Source organism: Coregonus clupeaformis, unplaced genomic scaffold (genome assembly GCF_020615455.1).
Source record: "Coregonus clupeaformis isolate EN_2021a unplaced genomic scaffold, ASM2061545v1 scaf0317, whole genome shotgun sequence".
NCBI classification, from domain to species: domain Eukaryota; kingdom Metazoa; phylum Chordata; class Actinopteri; order Salmoniformes; family Salmonidae; genus Coregonus; species Coregonus clupeaformis.
In genome coordinates, this window is record NW_025533772.1 from 140268 (window position 1) to 148518 (window position 8251).

Below are 8251 nucleotides of genomic sequence, written 5' to 3' on the forward strand. Positions count from 1 at the left end.
AGCTCAGATCAGATCTCTATCTTAGTGTTCTGGAAGCAGATCAGATCAGATCTCTGTCTTAGTGTTCTGGGAGCAGCTCAGATCAGATCCCTGTCTTAGTGTTCTGGGAGCAGATCAGATCAGATCCCTATATTAGTGTTCTGGGAGCAGATCAGATCAGATCTCTATCTTAGTGTTCTGGGAGCAGCTCAGATCAGATCTCTATCTTAGTGTTCTGGGAGCAGCTCAGATCAGATCTATATCTTAGTGTTCTGGTAGCAGATCAGATCAGATCCCTATCTTAGTGTGCTTGACATAAGCTTGTTGTTTTTGTTTGTTTGTGATTCTTACTCCATGCATATATGTTTTGATAAGCATGCTGGCTTGGTTCTTTGATAATAAACATTCAGTTTAGGTTCCTCTTCAGTTTTATTCCTGCTGGTTGAGCCGGAGACTCTTAAACCAACATAAATATGGGCAGTCACTCCAACCCCGGACCTAAATAGAACATTGCAGTGATCTGGAATATGGGTTAAATACCCTGTTGAATTCAATCCCAGGCTCCACAGATAAAGTTCTCAGAGTCAGTTTCAACCCTCCCTCCCTCCCTCCCTCCCTCCCTCCCTCCCTCCCTCCCTCCCTCCCTCCCTCCGTCCCCCCTCTCTCCCTCCCTCCCTCCCTCCCCCCTCCATCCCTCCCTCCCTCCCCCCTCCCTCCCTCCCTCCCTCCCTCCCTCCCCCCCCCCTCCCTCCCTCCCTCCCTCCTCCTCCTTCCTTCCTTCCTTCCTTCCATCCATCCACCCACAGGCCATGGTATTTACAAGACGGGATATCTAAGACTCAAACTGCTCAGTTGTATAAACAGTCAGCAAGCAGAGTTAGAATTATTCAAACCATGTAGGAGTGATAGGCGGTTAATGCAGCTGTTTAAGGACAATATGCGCGTCCCCAAATGACACTGTGTTCCCTATATAGCGCATATGGGCCCTGGTCAAATGCAGTCCACTATATACGGAATAGAGTGCAGTTTAGGACACAGCCAATGCATGATTGCTCTTTGTTGTAGACTTTGGGATATTTGAATTCCATTTTCTTACTAATGCCTAGGCAAACATCCATAATGTAATCAGTACTCATGCTTGCAAATCAAAGCAGTACAGCGTCAACCCCTTTAAATGTTTCTAGTCTGACCTCTATAGTCAAATAATCACCATCTAGTCGGCACCGTCGGGGGGGCTTGCAATCTATGGTGTACATGGCATGCATTAGAACAAAACTGATCCTTAATTCACCATATCGATGATAAAAAAGGGTTCACATTGAATGATAATAGGCTAAACGTTGTTGTTTGATTTACTTCAGGGCAAACAGCTGTGTAACAACTCTCTAGGACACGGAGGACAACAATTGGACATGAATGTCATTTCTGTGTTCCGCTTTGTTTCAGTTGCACGGCCCTCGCAGCTAACTCAACCCTTAGGCTAGTCTCTTCACAGAGAGGAAAGGGGATTAGCCAAATATCATTAAAGCATGCAGTTATAAAACAAGATCTGATTTATGAATTAAAACGGCAAACAAATCACGGCCAGATTAGACATAATACCAACACAGTGTGAAGACAAAATCTAGAGCAGCCACTATTATAATATAATAATAATAATAATAATATGCCATTTAGCAGACGCTTTTATCCAAAGCGACTTACAGTCATGTGTGCATATTGAAGTCTGACAGTCATTGATGATCAAATCAAATCAAATCAAATGTTATTTGCTACATGCGCCCAATACAACAGGTGTAGACATTACCGTGAAATGCTTACTTACAGTCCTTAAACAACAATGCATTTTTTTTAAAGTAAAAAGTAAAATAAAACAACAACAACAAAAAAGTGTTGAGAAAAAAAGAGCAGAAGTAAAATAAAATAATAGTAGGGAGGCTATATACAGGGGGGTACCGGTGCAGAGTCAATGTGCGGGGGCACCAGTTAGTTGAGGTAGTTGAGGTAATATGTACATGTGGGTAGAGTTAAAGTGACTATGCATAAATAATTAACAGAGTAGCAGCAGCGTAAAAAGATGGGGTGGGGGTGGGGGGGGGCAGTGCAAATAGTCCGGGTAGCCATGATTAGCTGTTCAGGAGTCTTATGGCTTGGGGGTAGAAGCTGTTGAGAAGCCTTTTGGACCTAGAATTGGCACTCCGGTACCGCTTGCCATGCGGTAGCAGAGAGAACAGTCTATGACTAGGATGGCTGGAGTCTTTGACTATTTTTAGGGCCTTCCTCTGACACCGCCTGGTATAGAGGTCCTGGATGGCAGGAAGCTTGACTCCAGTGATGTACTGGGCCGTACGCACTACCCTCTGTAGTGCCTTGCAGAGGTAACTCTGGGTCTTCCTTTCCTGTGGCGGTCCTCATGAGAGCCAGTTTCATCATAGCACTTGATGGTTTTTGCGACTGCACTTGAAGAAACATACCAAAGTTCTTGAAACTTTGCGTATTGACTGACCTTCATGTCATAAAGTAATGATGGACTGTCATTTCTCTTTGCTTATTTGAGCTGTTCTTGCCATAATATGGACTTGGCCTTTTAGCAAATAGGGCTATCTTCTGTATACCCCCCTACCTTGTCACAACACAACTGGTTGGCTAAAATGCATTAAGAAGGAAAGAAATTCCACAACATTTTTTTTAAGAAGGCACACCTGTTAATTGAAATGCATTCCAGGTGACATATATATTAACGAATTGGCGAGGGCACTAGAACAGTCTGCAGCATCCGGCCTCACCCTACTAGAATCTGAAGTCAAATGTCTACTGTTTGCTGATGATCTGGTGCTTCTGTCCCCAACCAAGGAGGGCCTACAGCAGCACCTAGATCTTCTGCACAGATTCAGTCAGACCTGGGCCCTGACAGTAAATCTCAGTAAGATACAAATAATGGTGTTCCAAAAAAGGTCCAGTTGCCAGGACCACAAATACAAATTCCATCTAGACACCGATGCCCTAGAGCACGCAAAAAACTATACATACCCCGGCCTAAACATCAGCGCCACAGGTAACTTCCACAAAGCTGTGAACGATCTGAGAGACAAGGCAAGAAAGGGCCATCTATGCTATCAAAAGGTACATAAAATTCGACTTACCAATTAGGATCTGCCTAAAAATACTTGAATCAGTTATAGAACCCATTGCCCTTTATGGTCTGTGGTCCGCTCACCAACCAATAATTCACAAAACGGGACAAACACCAAATTGAGACTCTGCATGCAGAATTCTGCAAAAATATCCCCTGTGTACAACGTAAAACACCAAATAATGCATGCAGAGCAGAATTAAGCCGATACTCGCTAATTATCAAAAATCCAGAAAAAGCAGTTAAAATCTACAACCACCTAAAAGGAAGCGATTCCCAAAACTTCCATAACAAAGCCATCACCTACAGAGAGATGAACCTGGAGAAGAGTCCCATTGGTAAGCTGGTCCTGGGGCTCTGTTCACAAGCGCAAACAGAGCCCCAGGACAGTAAAACTATTAACCCCCACCAAATCATGAGAAAACAAAAAGATAATTACTTGACACATTGGAAAGAATTAACAAAAAAACAGAGCAAACTAGAATGCTATTTTGCCCTAAACAGAGAGTACACAGTGGCAGAATACCTGACCACTGTGCCTGACCCAAACTTAAGTAAAGCTTTGACTATGTACAGACTCAGTGAGCATAGCCTTGCTATTGAGAAAGGCCGCCATAGGCAGACCTGGCACTCAAGAGAAGACAGGCGATGTGCACACTGCCCACAAAATGAGGTGAAAACTGAGCTGCACGTCCTAACCTCCTGCCAAATGTATGACCATATTAGAGACACATATTTCCCTCAGATTACACAGACCCACAAAGAATTTGAAAACAAACTCAATTTTGATAAACTCCCATATCTATTGGGTGAAATATCACAGTGTTCAATCACAGCAGCAAGATTTGTGACCTGTTGCCACAAGAAAAGGGCAACCAGTGAAGAACAAACACCATTGTAAATACAACCCATATTTATGTTTATTTATTTTCCCTTTTGTACTTTAACTATTTGTGCATTGTTACAACACTGTATATAGACATAATATGACATTTGAAATGTCTTTATTATTTTGGAACGTGTGTGAGTGTAATGTTTACTGTTAACTTTATATATAGAGAGAGAAAGAAAGAAAGAAAGAAAGAAAGAAAGAAAGAAAGAAAGAAAGAAAGAAAGAAAGAAAGAAAGAAAGAAAGAAAGAAAGAAAGAAAGAAAGAAAGAAAGAAAGAAAGAAAGAAAGAAAGAAAGAAAAATACAGAGAGAAAGAGTGAGAGGGGACCACTCTCCCCCTGAGATTGACAAACCACTGCCAGAGGATTTGGTGGTTTATCACTTTGTAGGATCAAAGTCAAGATGTTTCATGGGGGAGATGAGACATAAGGAGGAAGCCATGCCACAACATGGTGAGGATCCCTCTCATTAATCAGAGTTATTAATGCTGTGGGTAGCTAGTACAGCAAGGAGCCCCCTCTGCTGGAACTAACAGGACACTTATGCACACAGTCTCTCTCTCACATGTCCCTCATATATCACAACAACCTCATCAAGAGATTGATAAAGTTACAGTATCTACTTTCCTCTCAGTCCAACCTTCTGTTTAAACCTCATCAAGAGATTGATTAAGTTCTATTCGCTCCTCTCAGTCCCCCTTCCGTTTAAACCTCATCAAGAGATTGATTAAGTTCTATTCGCTCCTCTCAGTCCCCCTTCCGTTTAAACCTCATCAAGAGATTGATTAAGTTCTATTCGCTCCTCTCAGTCCCCCTTCTGTTTAAACCTCATCAAGAGATTGATTAAGTTCTATTCGCTCCTCTCAGTACCCCTTCTGTTTGACATGTTCATGGTGTCTATGTGGATAACAAGACGGGTGTTTATTGAGAGTTATGAATGGGACAAGGAATTAGAGTACGTTTGTTTACTTAACCCTTGTTCATGTTTTTGTTATTCGCCCAAGGTTCTCTGGTCTGATGGACCCACAACATTACTGGGTTTTTAAAACAATACAGCCATAACAACTTACCTAAAAATACTTAGATGTTGACGTATATCAATTACAAGCAATATAGACAGCATTCATGGTTAATATCTACCATTTACCTCTGCTAGATCAAATTTATCAATAAAAGCGCTATTCGTTTTTTTTTTTATACAATTTTATTTTTGTAAACATAAATTAATTATAATCAAAACATGTGTGGAATAAATCAAGTTTTTCTTGAACAAATATAAATGAAACAAGGTTTTCATCACTATTGATGTTTATTGCTTTGAACTGAACAAATTGTAAGGACAAATTTTACATACAGTATTTTATGGAAATGATAAATGAGCCCCATTGAACACAAATTAGGGCCGGTCTACACACCACATGAGGGACAGAGTTTTACTGTGTGTGTGTTGCAAATGTATTTCTTGCACTTGTGTCTTCCTGTCCTTCTTGGGTCCACACACATCGCAGCGCTTCTTCTTGTTGCTACCGGCTGCAACCTAGAATGATGAAAACACTTAGTTCAGGAATTTTGCTAACATCTCACTCTCTTTCTCTCTCTCTCTCTCTCTCTCTCTCTCTCTCTCTCTCTCTCTCTCTCTCTCTCTCTCTCTCTCTCTCTCTCTCTCTCTCTCTCTCTCTCTCTCTCTCTCTCTCTCTCTCTCTCTCTCTCTCTCTCTCTCTCTCTCTCTCTCTCTCTCTCTCTCTCTCTCTCTCTCTCTCTCACTCACTCACTCACTCACTCACTCACTCACTCACTCACTCACTCACTCACTCACTCACTCACTCACTCACTCACTCACTCACATATATAGTTACAGCAGGCCAAGGTAGGAGAGTCAGACACACACACATGCAACACCATCACTCACACTTACTTCCGGGATTAGAGATGTTGGTTCTGTGGGTCGGGCGGATGGGGCGCCAGCATCCTCCTCCTGAATCCTCCTCACGATGGCTGCAGAAGCTGGGGTCCTTGGGATATGTTGCCTCCTCTGGATTTGATGTCTTACCAATGCCTTGCCCAGCTCCTCGAGAAAGAGCCGTCTCCTCTGGAGCTTCCCCCTGTCCCAATCTGGGTTCAACGCCATCCAGATGACAAACGCGTTGTACGCCGAGATGTCCAAGATGTTGAAGAATATCACAAGTGGCCAGCGTAGGGTTCTTCTTTTGCAGCTATAGCCAGTCACCAGCTTGTCTAAATTGTCCAGCCCTCCTTTTTTTGGCATTGTAATCCATTATGATTTCTGGTTTTTGATGTTCCTGCCCACAGATTCTCCCATCCCTTCCAAAGTGGAAGACGCTCCTTCCACACTAGCTTCTCTCTCTGCAAAAACAAATTCAATGGCCCTCTGAGCAGAGATTCTTTTTGCCATACTGATTGATTGTGGTAAAGAGCCACACATGCAAAGCTATTTATTTGTTGTGTCCCTCCCCCAATTTGTACCTGGCTGGGGTAGAGTGAGGGAAATTACTGAATTTTTTTACAATGTATCGAAATAATGTATTGAAATAATGTATTGTAATGACATTGTGCAGGTTCCCCAAAGACTTTGTGAGTTTTCACACACTACAAAGGGTAAAGAGTGCGAGAAAAGCGGGAGACAGGCAGACAGGCAGGGAGACAGACAGACAGGCAGACAGGCAGGGAGACAGGAAGACAGGCAGGGAGACAGGCAGACAGGCAGACAGGCAGGGAGACAGGAAGACAGGCAGGGAGACAGGCAGACAGGCAGGGAGACAGGCAGACAGGCAGGGAGACAGACAGACAGACCGGGAGACAGGCAGACAGGCAGGGAGACAGACAGACAGGCAGGGAGACAGGCAGACAGGCAGACAGGCAGGGAGACAGGCAGACAGGCAGGGAGACAGGCAGACAGGCAGGGAGACAGACAGACAGACAGACAGACAGACAGACAGACAGACAGACAGACAGACAGACAGGCAGACAGACAGACAGACAGACAGGGAGACAGGCAGACAGGCAGGGAGACAGACAGACAGGGAGGGAGACAGACAGACAGGCAGACAGGCAGGGAGACAGGCAGACAGGCAGGGAGACAGGCAGACAGGCAGGGAGACAGGCAGACAGGCAGGGAGGCAGACAGGCAAGTGCTTGGTGCTATGTTGAAACAGCAGGGAGGAGGAAGACAGAGTGAAGGCACACAGCAAATCTTTTTGTTTCATTTTTACTTGTTTTCACCTACACACACACTTTTCCACACTTTCATTACCCTCGGGTCCAGTGGACCCGAACACCACATATGTAATATAAATGTGTAGGGGGGTGTACAGTGTGCACTCAATGAAAATGTGTTATTTTACATGTTCTTCACAGATAATGAGCCAAAGTCAATGAGTCTCAGGTTGAATTTTTATTTATTTTAGTAAACACTGAAAATGGGTCCCACAGACCCGAACACCACACAAGGGTTAACTGTGGTACTGAATGGCACCATGACCAACAAACCCAACCTAATCACAGTTGAGCGTGTTAACTCAAACTACAAACAGAACAACAGGAAATGTTCATGCCGGTGTCCAGAGGTGTAAAATGAACCGTGCCGTTCGAAGTCATGCGACGCTTCCCAGGTCCTATTGTTTTCAAAGAATGATTTCACGGACTCAATAATTCCTTGTGGCCCAGCTCTTCCTTTAATTGTCAGCAGGATGAATTGAAAGATGTGGTTTGGCTGTCAGTTTTGGCAACGACAGAGGTAACATGTTATTCTGGTCCAGCTTTTTCCTTTCAGGACCCATTTTGTTTAGAGGAGGTGATGACAGAGGTACACAATGTGGCTCGCTTCCTCATGTCCATGGGAGTGTAGCTCCTGGACATCCAATATGTTACAACTGTACCTTTCTATTATTTCTACAAACTATTTGACACAGAGGGCGAGGTCCCTTTTTTTTTTAAAGCTTAGTCCGAGAACAGTAATTATTTTATTTGAGCGTATTGAAGAGACAGTTCAGACCTGTTACTGCAGTAAATCAAATATAATATCCTGAAATGTGAAGGAAGTACAATTAATAAACAGTGCAACACAGTGTGGCATCCGTTATATGGGGTTCCTGACAGGGTATTATTAGGAGATGGGGTTCCTGACAGGGTATTATTAGGAGATGGGGATCCTGACAGGGTATTATTAGGAGACAGGGTTCCTGACAGGGTATTATTAGGAGATGGGGTTCCTGACAGGGTATTATTAGGA